The 26,793-nt window shown below is 39.7% G+C and overlaps 2 pseudogenes across 1 annotated transcript; one reads left to right on the top strand and one right to left on the bottom strand.

Moving 5' to 3' along the window:
- The first annotated feature begins 5,669 nt into the window (after positions 1 to 5,669).
- On the top strand, positions 5,670 to 16,240 carry LOC103714354 (putative LRR receptor-like serine/threonine-protein kinase At1g05700; annotated as a pseudogene). The gene is made up of 8 exons (XR_016396711.1): positions 5,670 to 6,259; positions 6,745 to 6,883; positions 6,983 to 7,054; positions 9,100 to 9,171; positions 9,255 to 9,335; positions 11,156 to 11,301; positions 11,439 to 11,670; positions 12,426 to 16,240. The product of XR_016396711.1 is annotated as a putative LRR receptor-like serine/threonine-protein kinase At1g05700 (transcript).
- Positions 16,241 to 20,863: 4,623 nt separating this feature from the next.
- Positions 20,864 to 26,001, bottom strand: LOC120110399 (uncharacterized; annotated as a pseudogene).
- Positions 26,002 to 26,793: the final 792 nt, after the last annotated feature.

The raw sequence follows: 26,793 nt of genomic DNA, 5'->3' as shown, positions 1-26,793 counted from the left end.
TACCATATTGGTGAAGGTTTTGGATGGTTGTTTGTTGGAAATATAGAAAGAGAGATTAGAGAGGAAAGGATGGAGAGGAAGAATATTTCAGATTTTTTCTATTCACTTTGGCTCTTGCCTTGCTTACAAAACTATAAGACTTACATGGTATTTATAGAACTTCTAGGTACATGAATAAACCAAAGTACATGAACCACTTAAATGCACATAGAAAACCCAAAAGACACAAACCACTTAAATGCACATAGAAAACCCAAAAGACATGAACTACTTAAATACATATACATGAATCACCATTCTCAAGGTGACCCTTCACATATTCATGAATCCTCCCAAAAGTTATTCATTAAATTAAGTTTACTTTTCAACACCCCCCTTTAAACTTAATTTGTTGTAACTCCAAGCATCATCCTCAACTTGCTAAAAGTGTCATACTTGAGAGGCTTAGTAAAAATATCTGCAACTTGATCATGGGTCTTCACATACTTCACTTGCACTTCATTCTTTGCAATGCAATTTCTAAGAAAATGATACCTTATATCTATATGCTTGCTTCTATCATGAAAAACCGGGTTCTTTGCCAATGCAATGGTCGACTTATTATCAACAAAAATCTCCGTGGCCTCCTCTTGTGGCATTTGTAACTCCTTCAATAATCTTCTTAACCATATGGCATGACAAACACAAGAAGTAGCGGCAACATATTCAGCTTCACAAGTAGAAAGTGTCACGATTGGTTGCTTCTTCGAACTCCAAGTAAAAGCTATATTTTCCAAGTAGAAAATGAAGCCGGTAGTGCTCTTCCGGTCATCCATATCTCCGGCCCAATCACTATCACTATAGCCCACAAGCTTAAATTCATTAGAACATGAATAAAGCAAGCCAAAACTGATTGTACCTTTGATGTAACGAAGAATTCGTTTCGCCGCTTTAAAATGTGTCATGCTTGGTGACTCCATAAACCGACTAATAAGCCCAACTCCAAAAAGTATATCCGATCTTGTGCAAGTTAGGTATCTCAAACTTCCAACTAAACTTTTGAAGGTTGTCGAGTCTACCTTCTCTCCTTCTTCACGCTTAGACAGCTTTACTCCACATTCCACCGGAGTGTTCACAGGTTGACAATCTTCCATCTTGAACCTCTTAAGGATTTCTTTGGTAAAACCTTCTTGAGAAATAAAAATTCCATCCTCCATTTGTTTGATCTCAATGCCAAGATAATAAGACATGAGACCAATATCCGTCATTTCAAACTCTTTAGTCATAGCTTGCTTAAACTCTCCAAACATACTTGGATTATTACCCGTAAAAATCAAATCATCAACATATAAGCAAACAAGCAAAATATCTCCATTTTCACGCACCTTAGCATAGAGAGCATGCTCATGTGGGCACTTGGTAAACCCATTCTTTTGGAAATACTTGTCAATCTGACTATTCCAGGCCCTTGGCGCTTGCTTCAAACCATACAATGCTTTCCTCAACTTCAACACTTTGTCTTCATAGCCTTTGATCACATAGCCCAAAGGTTGTTCAACATAAACCTCTTCCTCAAGAATGCCATTCAAAAAAGCTGATTTGACATCCATTTGATAAATCTTCCACTTCTTTTGAGCTGCAAGTGAGATTATCATTCGGATGGTCTCTAACCTTGCAACAGGAGCAAACACTTCACCATAGTCAATCCCGAGACGTTGGCTATATCCCTTGGCTACCAACCTTGCCTTGTATCTCTCTACTTCACCTTTAGCATTCTTCTTTTCTTTGAAAACCCACTTCACACCAATGGGCTTTTGACCTTCCGGTATAGTTGCTAGCTCCCAAGTGTCATTCTTCTCAATTGACTTAATCTCTTCATCCATGGCAATTCTCCACTTCTCATCTTTGACCGCTTCTTCAAAAACTATGGGCTCACAATCGGCAAAGTGACAAAAAGGAGTTAAATCATCACTTAAATTTTCTGTTACCTCATAAAGATCTTGAAGACTCCTCATTCGTGGTTGCCTTTCACTAGAGCTTCCACTAGAAGATGAAGAAAATGTACTAGGAGTTGTTGGTGATCGAGGTGTTATGGGCTCTTGAACTTCTCTTCTTTGCTCCTCCTCATCAAGAAATGGAAAGAAATCATACCTCTCCTTATCTTTATTACTCCAATCCCAAGAATCTTCTTCATCGAACTCCACATCTCTACTAATAGTCGCTTTGCCAACACTTGGATTGTAGAGCTTGTAGCCTTTGGAACGTTGATCATACCCGATGAAGATCTACCTCTTGCTTTTATCATCAAGCTTGGACCTCTCTTGATCAGGTACATGAACATAGCCAATGCTCCCAAAAATTCTTAAATGGAAAACACTTGGCTTTCTTCCGCTCCATGCTTCTTGAGGAGTTTTGTTCCATAGGCTTCTAGTTGGACACCGGTTGGATAGGTACACTGCACAGTCAACCGCTTCCGCCCAAAATTCTTTTGGCATCTTCTTTGTCTTCAACATGCTTCGAGCCATATTGAGAATGCTCCTATTCTTCCTTTCGATGTCACCATTTTGTTGTGGAGATCTTGGAACGGTCAAGAACCGCCGAATGCCATTTGCTTCACAAAACTCATTAAACTTGTTAGAAGTAAACTCTCCCCCCTCTATCCGTTCTCAAGGCTTTAATACAATAGCCACTTTATTTTTCAACAAGTGCTTTAAATTTTCTAAAAGCACCAAATACTTCAGATTTTTCTTTCAAGAAATAAACCTAAGTTTTTCTACTACAATCATCAATAAAGAGAAGAAAATACCGATTGTTACCAAATGAAGAAGGCTTGATTGGTCCACAAACATCGGCATGAACAAGTTCAAGTGGCTCCCTTGCTCTTGAAGTAGTTTCTTTTGGAAAACTCTTTCGGAATTGTTTGCCAACAAGACATCCTTCACATAGTTGATCCGGTTGGTCAATAGTCGGCAAGCCCTTCAACATCTCTTTTTGTCCCAACAACTTCAAGTCTCCAAAATTCACATGCCCAAGCCTCAAATGCCAAAGCCAAGAAGAATCTTTCACACAAGTTTTGAGACATTTAGCAACATCAGTTTGGATGTCAAGCAAAAATATCCTATTTTTTGTCATGGGCACCTTAGCAATCACATTCTCCCTATCATCTTGAAGTAAGAGACTACGATTTTTCATATGAACCTCGTAGTTCTTCTCCAAAAGTTGCCCCAAACTCAAAATATTACTTTTCATACTTGGAATATAATAAACATTACTCATAAGTTGATGGCCACCATTTTTCATACGAATTAAAATCGTACCTTTGCCTTCAATTGGAACTTTAGAGTTATCTCCAAAAGTGACAAACCCGGTCACCGATTCGTCAATTTCCATAAATTTGTTTTTATCTCCACACATGTGATTACTTGCGGCATTATCAAGATAGCACAAATCTTTCTTGCTTCTTTCTTCTCCTTTGAAGGCTAGCAACAAAGTGGCCTCCGCTTCTTCATTTTCAATATGATGAGCCTTCTCTTCAACATTAAAAGGAGAACTCCAACACTCCCGAGCATAGTGCCCAATCTTTTGACAATTGTAACACCGAACTTTGGACTTATCATTTTGCCTTGTGTAGTTTCCTCTACCACGGCCTCTTGACAAATACCTTCTTTCTTCATTGTTGGAGTATTGATTGCCTTGTCCACCTCTTCCTCTTCCTCTTCCTCCTCTCCCTCGACCTTGTCCACCTCCACGTCCTCTTCCTTGTTGACTTTTCCCAAACTCCCTTTCTTTCTCCTTCACCGAGAGCTTGGTGGCTAGAAGTTGCTTGATCGGCTCCTCCTTCTTCTTGTTGATTCTCTCTTCATGGGCTTGTAACGAACCCATAAGTTGATCAACCGTCATAGTCTCCAATTCTTTGGACTCCACGATGGCTACAACGGTGTAATCGAACCTCGAATGCAACGAACGAAGAATTTTCTCAATGACTCGGACATCCTCCAATCTTTCTCCATACCTCTTCATTTGATTTACTATGGCCAACACCCTCGAAAAGAAATCCGCAATAGACTCGGATTCTTGCATTCGTATGCCTTCAAAATCTCCTCGTAGCATTTGAAGGCATACTTTCTTCACTTTATCAACTCCTTGGTATGAGTTTTGTAAGATCTCCCATGCTTGCTTGGCGGTGGTCGCATTCGCCGCTCTCTCGAACATGGCTTCATCCAAACATTGATGGATGAGGGTGAGAGCTTGTTGGTCCTTCTTCCGCATTCTGGGTAGAGCCTCCCTTTGAGCAGGACTCATCAAAGCTTCTTCACGAGGCTCCTCATAGCCTCTATCCACGATCTCCCACACATCTTGCGATCCAAGCAAAGCCTTCATACGAATGCACCAATTCTCATAATTCTCTTTTGTATGGCGAGGGAATTGAAATGGGAAGGTAGAATTGGCCATCTCCAGGATCAAGAAACTGGAGCTCTGATACCAGTTTGTTGGAAATATAGAAAGAGAGATTAGAGAGGAAAGGATGGAGAGGAAGAATATTTCAGATTTTTTCTATTCACTTTGGCTCTTGCCTTGCTTACAAAACTATAAGACTTACATGGTATTTATAGAACTTCTAGGTACATGAATAAACCTAAGTACATGAACCACTTAAATGCACATAGAAAACCCAAAAGACATAAACCACTTAAATGCACATAGAAAACCCAAAAGACATGAACTACTTAAATACATATACATGAATCACCATTCTCAAGGTGACCCTTCACACATTCATGAATCCTCCTAAAAGTCATTCATTAAATTAAGTTTACTTTTCAACAGTATTAGAGATGTGGACTTAAATGCCAATCTTTCCTAAGGATATTTATTAGCCCGAAGGGTGTGGCCTTACTATTTGTATTCGGAACAATACCCAACAATTACTAATCTTCTTTTATCCTAATTGCGAATTTGAATTGATACTTGGAAATGAGTATGCTAAACTAGCATTAGACACTCATTAACCCTGGCTATTTCAGATTGTTTGAAGGGGTTAGTGCCAATTTAGCATTTTTTCCCTGTTGAACCAATCTTTTTCCTCATTCACTACCACGCTAGTTTAGGGATGACACAAATAGAACATACGTTAATTTTGCTGGTCAATGAATGAACGAAATCATGTTGCCGGAGAAGTTCAGGTCCATCAGCAAAAGTCACTATCACAGACAGCTATTCAAAACAAGTTTTAAGATCATGCCAAGTAGATAATAATCATTAATTATGAATAGTATCCAACCTATTTCTGTGAATCTCCCCACTCACTTTCGCGATCTTAATTGAGCTACATCTGGTTTGAAACGAAATAGAAATAGGGCTCGGAAACAAGAGAGAATTATTTTTGGTAGAAGCTGCTTATTCTTGTAATAACTATGCTAAAATAGGATAGAATAACATTATTCTTAAAATAAGTTCCTATTTTATTTTATAGAGTTTTTTGTTTAAATATTCTTACAAAATTAATATTTACATATATATCTTTATCAAATACTTATTTTACTATTCTACCTTTTTATACTAAAAAAAACTCTATTTTATTTTTAAATAAAAACGCCTTCAAACATGCACTTTTCCATCTAGGAATAAGGAATTTCAGCAGAACATGAAAACAAAAAAACTATTTCAAGTGGTATAGCCAATCCCTATCCACTTACGTTAGTCCGAGTAGCATTGCTCCATCCAGCCGGTTGCCCGTTTGAGTAGGACATCCCGCCCGCTTTCACTGTCCCATGCTGTATTAATATGTCCAGGTATCCTGCCGACCCTTTCGATCGCTTCTGGGAGCCCTGCAGCAACGAGCCCTACTGGGCGGAGCTATCCACCGCGTCCAAGGTCAGAAGCCATTCCAACGACTTCGTCCAAGTGCCCTCGATCGTCTCGCAGACCGCCGCCGTGCCGGTGAACTTCTCCGAGATACAATTCTACTTGACCTTGCCGAGCGGCGATGTCCATCTCCCCTACTTCATCTTCATGCACTTCGCCGAGCTCCAATCCCTCCCGGCCAACGTCTCCAGAACGTTCGACATCAAACTGAATGGAGAATTGTGATTGTGGTATGGCGCGTTCAAACCCCCTTACCTCCTCTCGGATACCGTATACAACACCAACCCTGAAGTTCGGGATTACTATAACTTCTGTCTCGCCGCGACGAATTCTTCTGCGCTTCCTCCAATCATTAATGGGCTGGAGGTTTATTCTGTCATGCGCCTCTCGGAAGTGGCTACCGATAAAAAAGATGGTATGCTGTATTTCCCTCCCCTTTCCTTTTGCTTGTGTATATAAAGAATATATACAAGGAATATGATATCTGACCTGTGAATGGCTCAATGTTCTAACCCTCTTATTCAAGACGAACATCGATACTGGGGATATTGGCCTCAATGCCTTGTTTGGAGTGCTCAGTTTCTTTTCTTTTCTCGATCCATATTGAATAAAGATATTGCAATCATTTCACCCTACAGACTGCAGTTCTATATGCATGGCTATAACAGTTTGCTAATTCTTAAGAGTATCCACTGTTTGCATGCTTCGAAGTTTTGAAGGGTTCATCTATACGAACTGCGCGCTCTTTCCTCAGATAATCCTACTAGTCTGATTCTGATCCTTATTTTTTGGCATGACTTGCATAGATTTTTCTTTTTTGTTACTTTATTTTGAATGTTTTTTCAACAGAGAGCTCATATTCTGATATGCTTGCTTTATTCTACCTCTTGCAAATGTCAGTTGATGCCATCATGGCTGTCAAGCTGCAGTATGGGGTGAAGAGAAATTGGATGGGTGATCCATGTGCTCCAAGAGATCTTATTTGGGATGGCTTGAACTGCAGCTATAGTATCTCCGATCCTCCAAGGATTTCTAGTCTGTGAGTTACTAAAGAAAGAAAATTGCATGTCTCTTATGTGATAGTCCATTTTTTCAGAAAACACCAAAAGAAACTAACTCAAACACTATTGGTTTGCAGAAACTTGTCATCCAGCGGATTGAATGGTGAAATAACCACTTCTCTTGCCAATCTCGAGGCGATTTAGTACTTGTAAGTGTTATTGATTTCACAAGTGTAATTCTCTCTTCAGATAACACTGCTAGTAAAATTTGGTAGGGCTGATGAACTAAACAAAGGGAATTTATTTTCTCTTGCTCTAATGGTCAATTGTTCTACCCTGAAGAGGAGAACTATTATGGATATCATATGAATACAGACTTAAATATGACAAGAAAAGAATGAGAAAACATTGTGCTGAATGAGGTTGGTTTTCATGGGGGCAACTCAGATGTCTCATCTTTAACAACAGCCAGCCATTCCTGCTGTTTTTTTGGGCCTTGATTGCAGCAAAAATGTCTCCATGCCGTAAAAAGGCAGCCGTCAGTTTCCTGTCCTGGATAAATGTCCTAACTAATCTCCAAATCAGAATCTAACCAGCCAGCACAGAACACTGGTTGCTGTCTCAGATAAGAATCCATATCCTTCAATGCATTTCTGCAAAAGATATTCGACCAGATGTATAGGCTGTATGCCTTTTCCATTTGGAGGAAGCTCTAGCTTCAAACCTTGGGGATTAAAATGATTGGAAGTGATCTGTCATTCCCAAAATAGGAAGAATGAAAGAAAATGCTTCACCACACAGGGTCTCTGTTACATGACCTTATGTATCGCACCAATCCCTGACTGTGCCATGGGTGACTGGTGCTCTCACCGGGGAATGGAATGGTGCTGGGAAGCAGCACTCAAAAAAGAAAAGGTCTGACACCACAACCATTAAGCTGGTTGTTTGGAAATGCAATGCCAGATAAGGGTAGTAATATGGAGTCTTAGACAAACTGTTTTGCTGGGAGTGACATGCCACAACAAATGCTTAGTTTGAAAATGTGATAAAAGGTGGATAATGGGTGACAAGGGCCTATTCTAACTAAACAAACCATCTTTTGCATTGGAATTATCTATTCTTGGCTGTTTTGGTTATCTCACACAGCACCTAGTTCTAAGTTTGGTGGCCATTAGCTTAGGCCATGGCTATCAGACCTTCCTATCCCGATTTCACTTTTGAAATCACCAAAAGACTCCATTTATCACTTAAGGAGGGACGAAGCAATAGCATTTTTGTGTTTTTAGCCAAAAAGTAATTGCTATACCGGTGATTTGTCTATATGTACAATGTAATAACCATTACATGGTATAACCACATTTTGTGAAAGCACGTATTAAGCTTTATCCTGTTTCATCCTTTTCTGAGAATAGATGGGATTGTCTCGAGAAATCCCTATTCCTTTTCTAAACTAAGCATAAGTTTCAGCAAGTAGCATGTATGTAGCAAGCAAAGCCAAGGTTAGTTCTCCTGTCTTTTACTTCAAAATGCCCAAAGGATGTTTATCTGACCTTGCCTACCTGGCACGTTGTAATTCCATATGCTTTTGACATGATGTTTGATTTGCACCTGAGATAACCCAATCATGTTGACCATGTAGCATGAATAATGTTATGACAATAAACACCATAAACTGTAACTGCTTTCCCCAATGTCAGACTTTGGTGGGTGTGGTGGCCAAGCATGTGATGTTCTTTACTGAATGAGGTTGGTATTCATAATATTGTTCATTTAATATAGTAAAATGGTGTTCATAAAACTTAATGAATTTTACAGCTGCAAATGCTACTCCATATTCCAATTTGTGGTATAAAAAAACCTTTTACAATATAGCAGGTGATATAATCACGTTGAATACTACTGGTGGACTTTCCTCCAACAAATGAATACCTTGAATGAAATCAACACCCATGGCTAGAATTCTAGGACCATACAGGAGCAGTGGACTGTCCACATTGGGTACACAGTATCTGTCCTATATGTGAATTAGCAATAAAGAAAACTTCCCAGTTATACTTATCTGTTTGCATCTGAGTGTGAATTCTTCCTGCTATAACATATGGAAGTTTTTTCCCTCTTTGTTCTGCTGCTTTAGTTGGTGTTATGATATGGTCAGAATAATAGATATTGTCTTACATGAAGTAGCATTGCAATGGCATAAACATTTTTGAATTTTTTAGTACACTAATGTTTCATTAATGACTTGTCATGTTAGGGATTTGTCGTACAACAACTTAACAGGGACAATACCTGATCTTCTGGCAGCACTATCATCCCTTAAACTATTGTAAGTATTCATGTCCTTGTGATTTAGATGATTAATGATAAAAAAGTTTGATGCCTCATCATCATCGTGCTTCTTTTGTGCAGAGATTTGACAGGTAACCAACTCACTGGACCAATTCCTCCTGGTCTCCTTAGAAGATCAAAGAATGGTTCCCTCATGTTAAGGTCTGTTTTACTCTCCAAAACTATCAAGTCCTTCCCACAATGTTTTATAAATTATGATTTGATGCACGGAAAAGGAATTCAAACAGATTTGTTATTAGATTAATGTATTATGAATATGACTCTTGTAGCATTGGAATTCCTATGGGCCAGCGTAGGTTATTAGCTGTTGTCAGAAAACATGTAAGTTATCGATTGAATTCATAAGGGCTGTCAGCGGTAGGCCCACTTGAATTGTTGTTAAATGCAAGATTTTAATAAGCTCGAACTCTAGATGCGTCTATTTTGATTGAAAATATGTGGAGATGAAGAGTGAAAACTAGGGATTGAGAGTAGTATTTTGTTGGGATTTTAATGAAACTTTGCAGAGAAATCATCAAATTATGAAACTTCTGAAGACAAGTGAGTTAATATAGCTGCTTATCAAAGTGTGAATAGTAATGAATGAAGAATGTTTTCCTTAAGTTTATGGAAAAGGGATATGAGGCTTACCTATAAGCTTTTATATGGCTTATGTGAACAAATAAAAATAGAAATAGTCAGAGAAGAGATTAGGAAAAGGATAACTTTGGTAGATCTGGCAGCATAAGTAAAGCCTGCCTAGTTTAATTGAGTTTTCTCCTTGAGTATGGACATGGAATAAAGAAGCCAAAAACTCCTCAAAACTTTTCTTTTCTTGTGTTTTTTGTTTTTTTTTTTGTTGGGGAGGGGGGAGGTGAGTTCGGAGGTGTTGGCAATTATTGAGGAACTAGCAAAGACTTGCCACACATAAATTTTTCTGTGTTGCATTCTTGTTCCTAATAGAGCTCCCAACATACTTAAGAAATAAAAAAAAAGAGCCAATTTACTCCTTAAAGAGCGAACAATGGAAGGAATTGTTTAATTTAATCCTATCTCAAAGTAGCATCATTGCGACAAAATTCAGATCTTCATGAAGTGTCATATCTAATCAGTTCTATTATTCAGTCAACTTGAAACCTAACCTTTTTAAATCAGCTATGCTAAATCTTTTATATATTTTGTTGCCTTTTTAGTGAGCCTTGATTCCACTTGAAAAATCCAATTATCTTAAAAAAGATAATTGTAACAATCTTCTGGCTGGCTGACAGTTTTAAAAACACTCTCTGTAAGTGCTTAAGTTTGCACAAGGCCTCCCAGTCCTGTGTTAGCTGTTCCTGAGTCAAAGTAAGAATCTTGGTATGACACATACTTAGGAATTAGATAACAAGGTGTCCTGTGTCTTGAGCGAGTTTCTAAATCATGAATCGCATGTCAACCAATTGGTTAAAAGTTAGTGCTGCTGATAAAAATTGGAAGCTATAACCACCTGTAGAGTTGGAAAGTTTCATTATTTCAATGAATTGTATCAATTGAATCACATTAAGATCTGAGACAGTTCTTTGAATCTTCGGCGAACTGTAAACTCGACTATTGACCAATAAAGCCTTCCAATGAAAATCATCTTCGTAACTTGAGATTTTCTTTCCGTATTTTATACCCCATCACCATGAAGGTAAGTCACAGTTGAGCTACTTCTGACCTGGGTCCTGGGACCCAAAGCTAAGTCGCGACTGTTGTGATAGGCATTGGTGATCCTCACACCCTAAGTGTATTCAATTCTTCTTGATGCAAACATTTCATGAGCAGCGTATTGACTTATGTGATGCTTTCTTATATTCTATTGCACGTGTAATATGGAAAGGAATTGCATGAATTCCATTGATTAAATTTCTGTTGGACTCTCACTTCTTATTTTAGGCCCCATATTTTACTTCTCTAGCTTTGATTCCTGCTCATAAGCTATAAAATTTATCTAATGCTAGAATTGATCGAAGTACTTGTTCCGATGGGAATTGATGTGAGCTGGAGAAGAAGCTTAACACACCTCTCATTGTGTCTCTCTCAATAGCTTCTATGGTGATACTGTTAGTGGTGGTATTCATTCTGTACAAAATGATAAGGAAGCCAGGTAAAATTTTCTTACAGCATATCTTAGCTTGTGAACGTGCCCTACTCAATTTCAGCTTAGTTAAAATGAGAAAGCACTAGGATGGTTATGTACTTAATACCTTAATCCATAACCTGTAAATCTGTTTTCTTTGGAAGGCTTGGTCTCAGAGACCTCTGTGAGGCCACAGGTAAAGGATCATGATGATGGTCCATTGCAACTTGCGATAGGCAATTCACGTATCAAGAGTTGGAGGACATAACTAACAACTTTCAAAGGGTTATCGGCAGAGGAACTGTCTACCATGGGTACTTAGATAATGGTACCCAAATTGCAGTCAAGTTGCGCTCTCAATCATCATCACAAGGGACAAAGGAGTTTCTGGCTGAGGTAATTTATTCAAATCCACTCAGATCTTTGATATTTAAAATAACAACGTCAAGGTCCAACTAAAACTGGAATTGAAGTATGGTGTTATGGTATTACGTTAAGGTGTTTTTGTATGCTTGAATATGCTATGCAAGGATACCCTATTTAGCTCCAAATTTGCAGTTGTAAGATGCTCGACCATAGTGGTTATCCTGTCGTCTAGGGGATCCTCAATGCCAACTCTCCCTTATGGTACTTCTTTTTTCTTAAAGGGTCTGTTACTCTGTTATATTGTGTTGTCAATACAAAATTCTTGCTAAGAAGTTCTGTCATATCAGAACTTCCCCTTTGTGCTTCAAAAGTTGCATCCTGCATTATTTTGCTCGTATACCATATCAGAGTATGCATGGAGGCAGAGCCCTTTAAGGGGTCTCTAGACGTTTGATTTGCATCTATGTGATATCTGATTGTTAATAGGAGATACACTTGGAATGGTATGTTGGATGCAATGTGTCCATGGATATGAATTTAAGCTTACCAAGAAAACCCATGTAAGAAGTGCTACAATCCCAAATAAAGTTGATTTATTGTAATGCCAAAATTTTTTGGGTGTGGGATAAGTGGTCTCTTCAGACATTCCTGCGTCTCCCTTTTTCATCTTCAGTCACCGACTAGATTGAAGGCTTGAAACTCTATTTTTAACCCTTGTATGTGGTATCATTGGGCAGCTTGACAGGGCATCTTCAAATCTGACAATGTGGTGGATTCTGTTGCAGGCCCAGCACTTGACGAGAGTTCATCACAGGAACCTGGTTTCTTTGATTGGCTACTGCAGGGATGGAAATTACCTGGCACTTGTCTATGAATACATGTCACAGGGAAACCTACAAGATCATCTGAGAGGTTCTGGATTCCAACAAACTTACTATGTCTAAATTTCTCCTGTAAAATCTGATTGACCTGTAGTAGGTGCCTGCTGGTCTGGCTTTTCCAAAAGATCAGTCGCAGTTAGTTTAACTCTGCATGTGGGCTCCTCCATGGAGAAAATAAAATGAGGTTATGTAATATTATTAGTCTAGTCATAGCATGAAGCTGCCTATTGCGCTAGTTTCTTACAATATTAGTTACAATATTGGAGTTTTTTTTCTTTAAAAAGAGGTTCTCAAACATAGCTTGATAGGTGCTACAGAAATAATAAGTTCTTTCTTAGAACACCATGCAAAATTAACATTAGCCTCCTTTCTTGATACATCCAAATGCTGCTAGGATTTCTGTAGCTGAGATGTAACTATGTTTGAAGAGGTTCTGCATTACTTAGAAAGACATCAACAGTGCTGAATCTCATAGTAAGGTGTTGTGTAGAAAGTGTTATCTTAAGTGTTTCTGTGAGATACGGGGCTGAAGTCGGCAGCCCTAGCCGACTTCAGCCCCGATTCAATTTGGGAGGAACCGGAACAGAGGATCGCAATCGCGATCCTCTCCAGCTCCTCCAGGGACAAACAGGGCATGGGCGCCGCGGGTATCCCGCGGCACCCCCCAGTCAATCTGCGGCCAATTCGCGGCCGCGGATCTCGCTCGACCACCGCGAAATACCCGCGGTGCCCCCCCAGTCAATCCGCGGCCAATTCGTGGCCGCGGATCTCGCTCGACCGCCGCGAAATACCCGCGGCGCCCCCCCAGTCAATCCGCGTTCAATTCGCGGCCGCGGATCTCGCTCGACCGCCGCAAAATACCCGCGGCGCCCCCCCAGTCAATCCGCGGCCAATTCGCGGCCGCGGATCTCGCTCGACCGCCGCGATTTTCGCAGCGGAGGGCTGTTACGATGAGGCGATAAAACCCCCATCTTTCCTTCCCCTCGGGCCACCTCCGAGCCTCTCTCTTCTCCCTCTCCTTAGGACTTATTTTATGATAAAGGAGGATTTATCTTCAAGTCTTTAAACCTGTTCGCGATCAAATGATATGCTGTTACTAAGACGAGGGCATTATCGAGATTAGGTCGTTGTGTGACATATATGTTGGTTGTCCTCTTAACCAAGAAGTGTGGAGACATTGATATGTCACACAGGTGAAGTGTAGGAGTACATTTCACTGAACGTGACCAATTCCGGAACGCTCTACTGTCAAGAGATGTTCCGAGTGGATATGGATGTTAGTATCCCTCAGACCTGAGATCACCACAGTGATTAACAAGCAACTCACTGTACTTTGGTATCGGACTAGCAGAATTTCTAATTCTGGAACGGAAGGTTACTAGGTGAAGTCAAGGACTTGCGAAATCAGTGCATGAGTCAAGATGGAATTGACCTCTCCTGAAAACAGGAGATAATGCTTTGTGTTCAATTTAGCAAAACCTTGGCCAGGGTAATCCTTGTGATGAGTCATAGGATTTCTAAAGTTGATCACATAATGGATGTACTGATTAGAGAGTTGTCAGAACTCTGAGGTTATCCTAGCATTAGGAGTCAAAGGGATAAATTATACAGTAACCATAGTCCAAGGTTTCAGAATATTTGCTTCGCATATATTCGGCCTATCCGGACATTGGGTACCATTGCTAGATGGTCACATCGATTAGTGCAAAAAATTGTTCCTATACTACCAGCTTAGGTTCGAACCTATGAGGTCACACGTATAAAAGTTTTCTGTTTGATCAAGATGGCTGATGGATGATTGAGAATCATTCAGGAATAATTTGGTCAATTTGATTGGCAAATTATCCTATAAAATAATTAAAGTAATTATTGGAGGATTAATTAGTAATTAGATTACAAATAAACTCAATTTGATTGAGTAAATGGACCAAGGATGAGCCAAATTGAATTGGATACAATTTTGGGTTTAATTAAGGTTTGACCTAATTGGATTAGTGGCATAGGGGTCGACACGAAGTGAAGAGAGGTCGACTCGAGATGGGCTGGGGTCGACTCAAGCTTGGCTGGGGTCAACTCTCTCAGAGAATCCAGAGAACGACTTCTTCTATTTTCCCAAGTGGGGTCAACTTGCTGGGCATATCAGGGGAAGGAGCTCTCTGTCGTCTCAGCCGGTGTCGACCTGTGAAGCTCTGGGGTCGACTCGGATGGACTTTGGAGTCGACTCGAAGGGGGAGAAGTCGACTCGAGGCGACGTGGAGTCGACTCGAGATCGGAAAGGTCGACTCTTTCTGAAAATTCTGGAACTCACGGACGGGCTGAACTCGAGGAATTCGATCCGGACGTAGATTTTCAATGAAAAGTGATGGAATTTGGATCGTGGGAGATGTGGGAGATGTAGGGTTCCGATCATGTGTAATGGGCAGCAGAAGCTAGGGATTTAAAAAAAATTTCTTAATAAAGTCCCTTAACATGAAATCCTTATAAGCCTAGACACCTTAATGGTAACAATCAAACAATATAAATATAAATACTGAAATAGAAAAATACCTGTAATGCTAAATCCAAGTTTGTAGAATCTCCACGAGGCATCCTGTCACGCCCCGGATCCGGATCCGTGATACGGCCGCGCTATTGCCGACTACCACCCACAATAGCATGCAGCCTCATACATGGGTTACAGGATAGTCAAATCAGTCAAACTTTTATATATTAAAGCATTTTTAGTACACATGCTCAATGGTACAAAATACAGAGCTTCTACATATTTTATGTATACAAACATATATTTGTTTTACCCCAAAAGGAAAAAGCCCTGATGCAAAAGAAAAAGTCTCTGGCAGCTATCAATGGTGAGGATCTGAAAGAAAAATACCAATAAAATGGTATGAGCTACATGGCTCAGGAAGTAATCCTGCATAATCTTAACGGATCAATTAATATGTTGAACATGTTTAAATAGGGTTTGAGAAGCTGACATGTATGCTGTCTAACAATTCATCATGATAAAATATTCATACTGAATCAATAATCATGTTATGTATGTTATCGCAAATCTTCATGTAAATATACCCTGTAAGATCGTATACCGGCATGCCGTAGTTTACACCCTCCGATGCTACGGCGGAGTCATTATCGGCCACTGGCGGGCGAGCTCAGTTATTATACGGCCACTGGCGGGGCGACTCAGTTATTCTACGGCCACTGGCGGGGCGAGCTCAGTTACATTCAGCCCGTAGCATCTAAGAGTCCATACATAGTACTTCTTGCAAGTGGTACACTTAGCTAGAGGCAATTCATCATCTTACACCATAATTACTAATATTAAGTGCAATTATGGTAACGAAATCCCAATCATCTTATATTATTTTAAAATCTGTATAAGCATGATGTAAGCATAACCCTAATTTCTATGACTAACACATGCTACTTGTATGCATGATCCATAATTCATAGGATTAGAATAGAATGCTTTCATTTTTCACGAATCATATAGATAACACATGATTTACAATAAGGTTAAGACGGGTTACTTATACTTATAATTTAGGTAAGGAAGCGTATTCATGATCCATAATAAGATTAAGACAAGTTACTTACAGTAATTCGCTTTCCCACGTTTGACTAGTCCAGATGACGGATCCTTAATCACCTTGCACAACATCATAGGGATCGCATTATTCTCCGTTTGTTTAATACATAACTTCTCAGTTAAATTATGAGTTTACTTGTTTGGATCCCATCCAAGGATTTGGCCCAAGTCCAATTTACCCATGTTGGAGCCTTCTAATTTGGTCAATAGGCTTAATCCCAAGTTAAATTTTGGGTTTAGGGTCAATGTGGCTCATTTGGGCCTGAGTCAGGGTTAGCCCAAGGTCAATTCGACCTTCTGTCCGTTGAATTGGGCCTGATTCATAATCAACTAGGTCTGCTGAGATTAACTCAGCTTAATTGAGTTCGGACCTATTTCAATTTAACTTAATTTGGTTCGGATTTAACCCAATTTATAGTTTGGGCTCGTCCAGACTTTAGCCTAATCTGATTGGGCTCGGGTTTAGTCAGATTTGGCTAAACCCATTTCCTTTTTCTTTTTTTTTCTTTTTCTTTTTCTTTTGGGCCTAACGGGTTTCGGATTCGGACACGAAGCCGACCCGTTAGGCCAGACCCCTTAAGGGGTTTTTCTCCGACCTTCCAGAGGCTTCCGCCTCTTCGTCTCCCGCTCTCCTCTCTCTTCTCCGGTCACTCTCTCTCTCTCTTCTCCCCTTCGTTCCCATAGGAAACCTCGGTTGCTCCGGCCGGTCCTTCGGCCCTCTTCTCCGCCTCCGGCCGAAGCCACCCTCCGTCCCTCTCTCTTTTCTTCTCCACCGGAACCCTAGTCGTCTACTCCCCTTCCTCTTGTTGGCGACTGGGGTGGAACTTTTTCGGCCCTTCGGCCGAGTCGGGGTTCCCACCTCGGAGCAGTAGCAGTGGAAGGCCGACCCTTCCTCTTCTTTGAAGTGATGCCGGAGAGGGGAAGGGGGTTCGGAGATGGGTCGAGATCCGGATTATACCTGAGAGTCTCCGCCCGCTCCGTCCACGGCGAGGTATGGCCGGAGAGGATGAAGCCTCAAGGGTCCGGTGATCTTTTACTTTTTATTTTATTTTATTTTTCTCTCTTTCTTTTCTTCCTTCTCTGGCTTTTCTTTCACGGTGGCACCACCGCCTCTTCTCTGGGCTGGCAGCCCTGTGGCCGCGTCGGATGACCTAGGGCAACCGCGGCTCGGGCTGCGGTGCCCTAGGCGCCCGCAGGCCGAGTCCTGCTGGGCTCGGCCCGGTGGCACTAGGCCTGGGCCGAGCTCAGTTGGGCTCGGCCCAGCTAAGTTACTGGGCCTGGGCCGGGCCTGAGTTATACTCGAGCCTATCCATGGCCTGCCCGTGAGCGTGGGTCTGGCCCGGGGTGGTATCCATCGGCCATCTCCCCTTCCTTTCCTCCCTGTGGCTTTCTTTCTCTTTGTTTCGATAGAGAAACAGGGGGAAGAACACCCTACGGAGGAACTCCTTCTTCCTGTCTTGTTTAATCTATTTATTTAAGGAGACCGGACCTTACCTAGTTCTGGGTTAGCTGCGCCGAGCAGTACCTCCTTAAGAGAACCCTCCTTCCGCTCCTGGGGCTGCAGAACTCCTCCACCTCCAGCTCCAGGGGTTCGGCTTCTCTGGTATAGTGTTCCAGAGGGGCTTAGAGGGTGAGAGGGTACAGAAATTTTGAGTTCAAGCTGAGGGTTTAGATGGCCATGCTTAGGAAATGAGACCTCTATGGAGAGGTCCCATCCACTCCTCCTCCTTGCTCCAGGAGCCTCCAGCTGGCCCCTTGTCTTCAGGCGAGCCGGCTTGGCCCGCCAGCAAGGCTAAGAGGTGGCAGGCTCCTGTTTTGCATGATCAAGGATCCCTAAGAGCTGGCCCTCCCTCTGCTGGCCAGCTAGGGCCCTATCAACTCACCCTCAACATGAGGTGGCAGCCCTCCCCAGCTGCCACCCATGGGTCCAGTACGGCCCACTAAAAAAAATCTACCCCAACACCCCTAACTGGGCCTCAAAAGTATTGGGCCCAGTTGGTTTTGGGCCCGGACATTACACGTCTAAGTGTCCGCCCTCCAACGGTGATCCACACGGAAACTTGATCAAGACTTTAGCCCTAAAGATTTTTGATCCTTAATGTTGAATCCTTCCAAAAGATTTAAAGTGGCTTGCTTTCTCTCCTCTCTTATTTTTCTTTCACCTTTCTAAATCACTTCTAATCTTTTTGTCTTAAAGAAGACCTCCTTGTCTTAGCTTAGAACACTCTAGAAGCAATGCTAGAAAAAGACAAAGGCTTGTAAGAAAGAAGGGATAAGTGAGAGAGAATACGGTGGAGTTGGAATGAAGAATACGATGGAATGGCTCCCTATTTATAGATGTGAAGGGATGCATCCTAGCCATCCCTTCATGCATCAAAGGGTGTGATAAGAGGGAGCCAACAAGAGGGGAGGCGTATCTGGAATGGGGCGCAAGCAAGAGAGAGAGGGAGGCGTATCAAATAAGGATTCATCCTTATCCATCCAAGAGACGTATTTACGATACGTCTCTTCATTCTTTGCGTCGTACTCTTCCCTTATTTTCTTTCTTCTCACGCATGAAATGTAGGAGCCATTCTCATCCATTGATCAAGCCTTGATGATGATCCAAAGGCCATGAAAGAGGGCGCCACATTCACCTTAGGTGTGATGAAGAGAGGAGAGAGAGAATGGATAAGATCAAATAAATGGTTCATCCTTATCCATTCAATTTCACATATTCTCTCTCTTTCCTTCACGTATTTTTCATCATCACGCCTCTTGATGTAATCCATCACGCCATCATGATCTCTCATCATCCTATGATGAAGATCTAATGGCTCCAATCCATGGCGCCATCAATTTATCAATTAAGTCTTCATCCAACGGCTTGAAGAAGATCCAACGGTCTAAATTGAATGCTTAATCAAATCTAATTCAATTAGACTTAAACCAAGCCAATTAGGTGCCAACTCTTGGCTAACCCATATCATGATATGATCTAATTAAATTAGATCAATTAAGAATCAGATTTGAATCGAATTCGAATCATATTTGAATCCAATTCGAATCAGGAGCTAAGGAAAACTAGCTAACGGACTTTGTTTATGTTTCTATTTTTTCACTTTTATTTTAGGAGGATGTGCATGCATTCTGTGCATTTTAAAGCAGTCTTCATCTTGACAAGTACTTAGATGACCAGATTTGGACAATGTAGTGCCAAAGAATCATCAATGCTGGAGCATCCATATTCATATATATATTACATACATATATACATGCATATATACATACACACACACATACACACACACATACACACACACACACACTCTTTTTTACATAATTCGGAAACATAAACCGACAGAAGTGAAAGAATAGATGCCCTACAAGCCAATCGCAATATGTACTGCGAAGGGTTTTTCTTTTGATTTGTCCAAATCATATACATGACATTTAATTATGAATAAAGACATTGTGTTTCATTATACGCTGTTTATTATACTTGTGATGAACCTCTTAGATTAGGGCAATAGTTTTGGGGCTATAATGAGATCATACTAGTGAGACCTAAAATTCTAAAATCCTAATCTTAAATATTTTCAGTCGTTGGTACGTTGAGTCGGGGATCAATACTACCGAAAAGACTAGCACGTCTTATGTATGCTCGATGCAGAGCGTGATTGATCTCACAATCACTTGTGTGGAGACACTAATACAAAGATGTGGGTGCTCATTAGAAGAATGAGTTCACTGAATTGACCTGCAAAGAGAAATCTTATGAAGTCTTACTTACATGTCAAAAGATGATTCTCTTAGTAGAAGTTGTGCAACTGATCCTATGACTTGAGATCACCATGGTATCTTGTGCACATGAACCCATGTTTTAGTTTATACTCATTCATGACTTTAAGCTGTGTATGGGGTCTTCTGGATATGGTGAATTGTGTACGAAAATTATGAGTAGGTCAACAAGGAATTAATCACTTCTAGTAAGACAAGATCGCATTCTATTTATTCTAATCATATGATAATTTAGGAAGCCTTTGATCAAAGTAGAATGAAAATTAAAAAGAATTTCTAATGTTTCATTATTTGAATTATCATTAAAAGATTGAGAAAGATATGAATATGAAATTGAGTTTGACATATATTCATACTCACATACATATTCGGGATGCAGTTTGATTAAAGGATTGAATTGCACGGTAACTTGCCACTGAAGGATATTTTTGGTATTTCCACCAAATTCCATATTTTTCGGGTAGACATGCCACATTACTAAACGTCAATCTTGTCTTATAGGTTTGATCGAATTAAAGAGTTTAATTCGATCACCAAGTAGAAAGGATTCTAATTGTTAAGTTCGGATTTGCGCAGTTTGGACCTAAATTGATTAGAAGAGTTCTAATCAAGTTGGGTCAACTCACACTCACACCTATTGCTGGCTAAGTATGAAACCCAATGGGTCACACACAAGGAAACTTATCAAGGGTCTAATTGGATTAGATTATGTTTGCAAGATAGACATCCTAGCAGATGTTGCAAACCCTTAGCTCCTGATTCGAATTGGATTCGAATCTGATTCTTAATTGATCTAATTTGATTAGATCATGTTCTAATATGGGTTAGCCAAGAGTTGGCACCTAATTGGCTTGGTTTGAGTCTAATTGGATTAGATTTGATAAATCATTAAATCTAGACCGTCTTGATTTACCGTTGGATGAAAACATAATGGAGAGTTGGTTTAACCCAATTGGATTGGGTTAGAGGATGGCTATCATAATTGATCATTGGATCTTAATCCCACCATTGGATGAAGACATAATGGGTCAAGAGGATGGCGCCATGAATAAGGACCATTGGATCATCCTAGAATCGTTGGATGATCACTTAATTCCCTTCCTTGATGGCGCCTTGATCCTTAGCCCTTGGATCATGTGATGATGCTTTAAAAGGAGGGATTCATAGCGTGATGAAGCCTCAGATGTGCTGATGGCGTGAAGAGGATAAGAGGAGCGCTTGAAGTGGTGTATCATGATAACACCTCTTCATATGGATAAGGATGAAATAACTACCTATCATGATAAGCCTTTTCATTGCATGGCGCCCCTATCATGATACATCTTTTCATCATGGGACGCCTTCCTTGATCTCACGCCCCTCTTCATGGCTGAATGGATGTGATTCATCTTTGGCAAAGCATCCCCACGCCATCTATAAAAGGAACTCCACCGTATTCATTCAAGATCTATCCAACTCTCTCTCTCCCTCATCTCTTCTTTCTTACAAGAGTGTCTCTTTCTAGCATTGCCTCTAAAGTGTCCTAAGCCAAGACAAGGAGGTCTTCTTTAGGATAAAAATATTAGAAGTAATTTTAGAAAGTGAAAGAAAATTAGAGAGGAAAGAAAGAAAGCCAATTGAGTTCTTTAGAAGAATTCTGTATTAAGGATCAAAGTCTTTGGAGCTAAAGTCTTGAATCAAGTTTTCGTGTGGATCACCATTGGAGGGCGGACACTTGGACGCCTCGTGGAGATCATTGATATTGGATTAGCATTAGAGGTATTCTTCTATTCCTACATTTATATTTATATATTATTTGATTGTTACCTTTAAGGTGATCTAGGCTTATAAGGGTTTTATGTTAAGGGACTTTATTAAGAAATTTTTTAAAATCCCTAGCTTCCGCTGCCCATTATGATATGTTAGAACCCTACAAGAAGTGCCTATTTTATCCTTCAGAACAAGGTCATCATCCACTAGACTTTGGACAGCATCCTTGACAGATTGGCTATTACACCCTCCTTAGGACCCAATTTCTCAAGCTCTTTAAGCTGACAATAAAAACAGGAAACAAAAAGGTCAAAATTTGATATAAAATTAGAAACCAAGAAAGGACAAATATAGACAGGCAAGTGAGGATAAAATCCCATCTTGCCTGAAGCTATAACATACATGGACAACACTTATGACAAATAATAACAGATGGACCGGTTGAACTTTAGTCTTTGAATCTTATGGTGCAAATTTATGGATAAGATGATCTTTATGAAATTTGATGTCCCACCATGAAACTCTGAGCAGAGGAAACAAATCTATATTTCACCACACATAATATGACAAATTAAATTGCTTTGGAGAAATGTTAGACTTGAGTGAATCATTTTATACTTTGCTCCGATGAAGATTGTTGAAGATAAGTAACATGAAGAGAACAAATAATTCAGCACATATCCAGAATGAGAATGCGAATCTTTCTAGACCCTCTTTTTCAAAGCCCACTTACTCTCTTTAATATGATGAGCCACCAAGGGTACATCCCTAGCAGAGGGCCAACCATTATAACTGGGTGAACAGAAAGAGCTCACAGAAGAGGTTACTAATTTTGACCAAGTTACTCCAGCCACAACAGAATCTGTAATTTAATCAACACATACTGGTTATATTATCAAAACCACTAACCAAAATCACAAATGATGTGAAATATTCAAACTAGTATATTATAACTACACCTCAATTAGAGGACCCAAATGAGCCAGCCCAAATTCTATGCAAATCAGTTCTTTAGCACCATTGTAACTTAAAAACATGGATTGGACATTGTTGGCCTGTAAATCTTCCAAATCATGGTCATTGAAATTCATCAAAATCATGGCTCGTTGTACTAGACAATACCGCCCCATTTCTGGGCAATACCAAACTATACCGTTAGCAAACCCATGCTCGGTACAAGAGCGTACCAAGTGTCAATACCATAAACCAACCTATACAAATACTGTATCGGCATGGTACCGACATAGGTACCAACATTGGTATTGCAATCCATGATCAGAATCAAAAAACCTCGTTGATGAAGAATCAAGCTAGTAAATCTAAATCTTAATCGACAACTCATGCCTTCCACATAGGTCAGATTTCAGGTCAAGGAACCAATATGATCAATCAAAATTGGAGAACATTTCATCACAAGCTGTCAATTTAATGTAATATGCTAAACTGGGCAACCTTGACCTAGCGAGGAACCTGCCAGGATACTAAAAGGCAACAAAATGATTTAAAAAAATAAAAACCCATTTATAAAATCCATACTATAATAAACAGGCTTTCTCCCAGTAATCTAGCATCAATATAATGAATGCTTCATTAACATTTATTACTTTTAGGGCTTCATTCACTTATTATGGCCTTTTAGATACAAATTAGTTTATCTCCTTAACAAAGCCTCATAATATCTTTGCTGCATGCACTTAGTTTATCTCGAATAATTTACCATTACTTATCCTTAATGGTGTAACTCCTATAGTTTTTTTCTAACGAAACCATCTCTAGTTCTCCTTTTTGAATGGTGCATTTACATCAATTTTTTCATCTTTGCCACTCATCTTAGGTCATCTTTGGTCTCCAAGTTATCATTACCTGTTTCCTGATATAGTACATCAAATCTCAGTTGTCATTTTTTTATAATGCAATTTTTTTTATTATTATCATCAAAAGAACCAGTTGACATTATTTATTAATCTGATTTTAAACCTGTGGAAATGCTAATTATGTTTGATGTCTGATTTATAACAAGCATGCCCTTGAATTCAAGTCAGTATGCTGATGGCTGAGATTAACCATGATAGCTCGCCCTTTTGAGTATCTTGGCGTTTACATATAGAACAAGGCATGGCAGCAACAGCATTTCAGGTTTTCGTGTCTATTGATTTTGTTTATATAAAACTGGTTAAGAAATATAAATGTACGCATATAGCTGCAAGTATAATTTCATAAAGACATAAGCCGTCCACCAAGCAAAAAGTTTAGCATGAAATATCATGAATTAGATAATTTATTACATAAAGATGGTTTGCAATGAAAAGCTCAGCAGAATTTGTTAGTTTCTGGCCCCCTTTCTAAACCATGCAGCCTATATGGTATACAAATTGGATAATGATCGATCACAATTCTCCAGCTACATTTCACCTACTAACCACAAAAAGAATTCTGCTTGCACAGAAATTGTAGAGCCGTGATATATTTTTTTTTTTTTTTTTTTTTTTTTGTGTGTGTGTGTGTGTGTGAAACATGCATGTTCAATGATATGTGGATTGTCCATGAGATATGTACACATACTAGATTTTCAAAAAGGACGAATACTATATATTGCGATTATAAAACAAACAAGAAATTGAGAAACATGCGCATAGACATTAATAGAATTGTCTGCAAGTTATAAACCCAACAAACTAATCCAACTGAAATGCTTAAGATCATGGACCAAAACCTTCCAACATTATATGTGGAAAGAGGACAGCCACCCCAGTTACGTATCAATACTGTCATGAAAGCAACCCAAAAATGACACATCAACCAACACTAAAACCAAAGAATTAGGACTAAATAAATTGGCATACTCACAAGAAAGTAGTTCTGAGACTCATAAAAGATTTGAAGAATCTGCTCACGTTTCCCCTCCGAAGAGGGGCCTCTTTTCTTTGACTAAGAAGCAGATGTGAATAATAGGTTAGACTTCTAAATCACATACGACAATGCAAAAGATACATGTGTTGTTAAGGGTTGCTGTTCTAAATGGGACAGAGAGTTCACCGAAAGCAGACATTTGTGCAAAGAAAATTACAAAACATATAAGCATTGTTACATGTTTATTTTTCTGTTTTCCCAAAGGAAATTACCAGCATTTTCTTTCTTCCCCTACTTTTTTTGTCAGACTGATGCTGAATTTTCAAATCTGCAGATATTCCTTTTTTTACTTGATCACTTTGCTCTCTAGCATGCTGGAGTAGTGGCATTTTGGGACGTGGACATGACATGAGATGGCAGCAGACTCCTCAACACTTTGACAGACAAATTGAAGCATCCTATTTATGGAAACTTACACATGACACTTCCACTTTCAACCAGTTTCTTTAGTATACAGTACAATAACTAGTAAAGTTTGTGTAGTACTTAGATATTTATTTAGGGTAACATATATATATATATATATATTTATTGTATTGCATGGAGATGTCACAGTGTTAGATTTTGGACATTGGTGTCAAAGTCTTTGAGATAACAGTCGAAGCATTTTTTGGAGACATACCTTTATCCTACAATAAAAATTAGAAGTTATTCGCAATTCTAGTGAACAAAGTTTCATTTACATGAATGGTTTTTATCTCCATAATTTAAGCTAAATATCTGTAAATTTTCTTTTGACCTATCATATTGTATAAGCTGGTTTGAACGTAACCAAACTGAATATAACTGTTTTATATACTTCTCTCATTCATGATTTTTTTGGGATTGAGTGGTTGCATGCGCAGAGGACAGTTTCAGATAACAATGCACCAGTTCGAAATATCTGATTGTTAGGGAAGTCATATGAAAGGTTTTGACAAAAATATGCACTAATCTATAGTCACTTTCTCCATATTTGAAGCAGAAAATGTTTTTCCAGCCAGGATCACCATTCTTCTCATGTTGTCCCTCCAGCTTCAGCATCACTTCCCTCCAAAAAATACCACCACATCCTCAAAGTTAGGTTCACCAGCAGTGATCATATCACTCCCAAGGGAGTTCTGCCAAGTGCAAACAGCCCAATGCCAATAGATTTCATCAAAAAGGTGTTCCACCAGGTGAACCTGCTGTTAGACAAAGGAAACATGAATAAGGATGAGTAGTTGACAAACCAGGCATCCCCACCTCCATTTTTCCCCATTTCATTTCTTTTCCATAGCTTTCTCAACAACCATAAACATGGCCTAGATGATGCTTAGCTTTTCTAACTCCACCAACTTAGTATCATGTATCTAACATCTTTTTCCCTTTTTTGCTGCTGCAACTTGTGTGAATAACCATTACCACCACTCTACCACCCAACATTGCATCATGGAAACTTGTCCCTGCTCTAACTTTAGAATAACCTACCATTCTCTCATCTCTATGTACACACACATAATCTTTGTTGAAACTGGCGCTATATGTAAGCTTATGAGCTTCTGGATGTGGCCTAAGCGACCACGTAGCTGTTGACATAAGTGTAACCCACTCTGGATGGACCTAAGTGATTGATTATAGGACCTTTCACTTATATAAATGCTTAAGGTTATTGGGTTAATTGTGACGATCCCATCCATTGGATCTTGGGAGTTATCTTTGATGGGGAGAAACTCCACTAGTATTTATAGGGTCTTGGTCCCCCTTCCAGACTGATCTATCATTTTCTCTTATATCAAGTGGGATATCCCCTCTGTCTATACCGAGAGAAAGATCAGGTCTCAGGGAGCAGAAGCCAATAACCAACACAATGGAATCATCTTCTATGGGTAACTGTTTTCTTCCCTAAATCTTTTGGTAGAGATTTGGCAAATCTATTTCACAGGGAATTTAACTTACATGAGTAGATCTATAGCTGCTCTAGGTTCACCCATTTTGACAGTTAGCAACTGTTTGCAAGACTAGGAGTTCTAAAGTTTTCAATTTCTGTAGAGTCTGACACCTTTGGGCAGTCCAGATCTCTACAAAATAGGTCACAGAAGACTCCCATCCTGCTCCATCCTGGATCTAATATCATGTTCAGCCCTCCTTTGGGAGCAGACTAGACATGCTAGAACTCAGGTGCAAGATAGTGTGAACACGAATACATATGTGATGAACTTGTCAGATTCTTCTACTTGAGGCTGCTTTGGCTTGCACTCAGACCGACGAAAATGCAAGTTGACA

This window comes from Phoenix dactylifera, chromosome 1 (assembly GCF_051530095.1).
Source record: "Phoenix dactylifera cultivar Ajwa chromosome 1, Ajwa_hap1_PhDact_Kaust_v1.1, whole genome shotgun sequence".
Lineage (NCBI taxonomy): Eukaryota > Viridiplantae > Streptophyta > Magnoliopsida > Arecales > Arecaceae > Phoenix > Phoenix dactylifera.
Note: the sequence above shows the minus strand (reverse complement) of the source record. Positions and strands in the feature narration are given on the sequence as shown.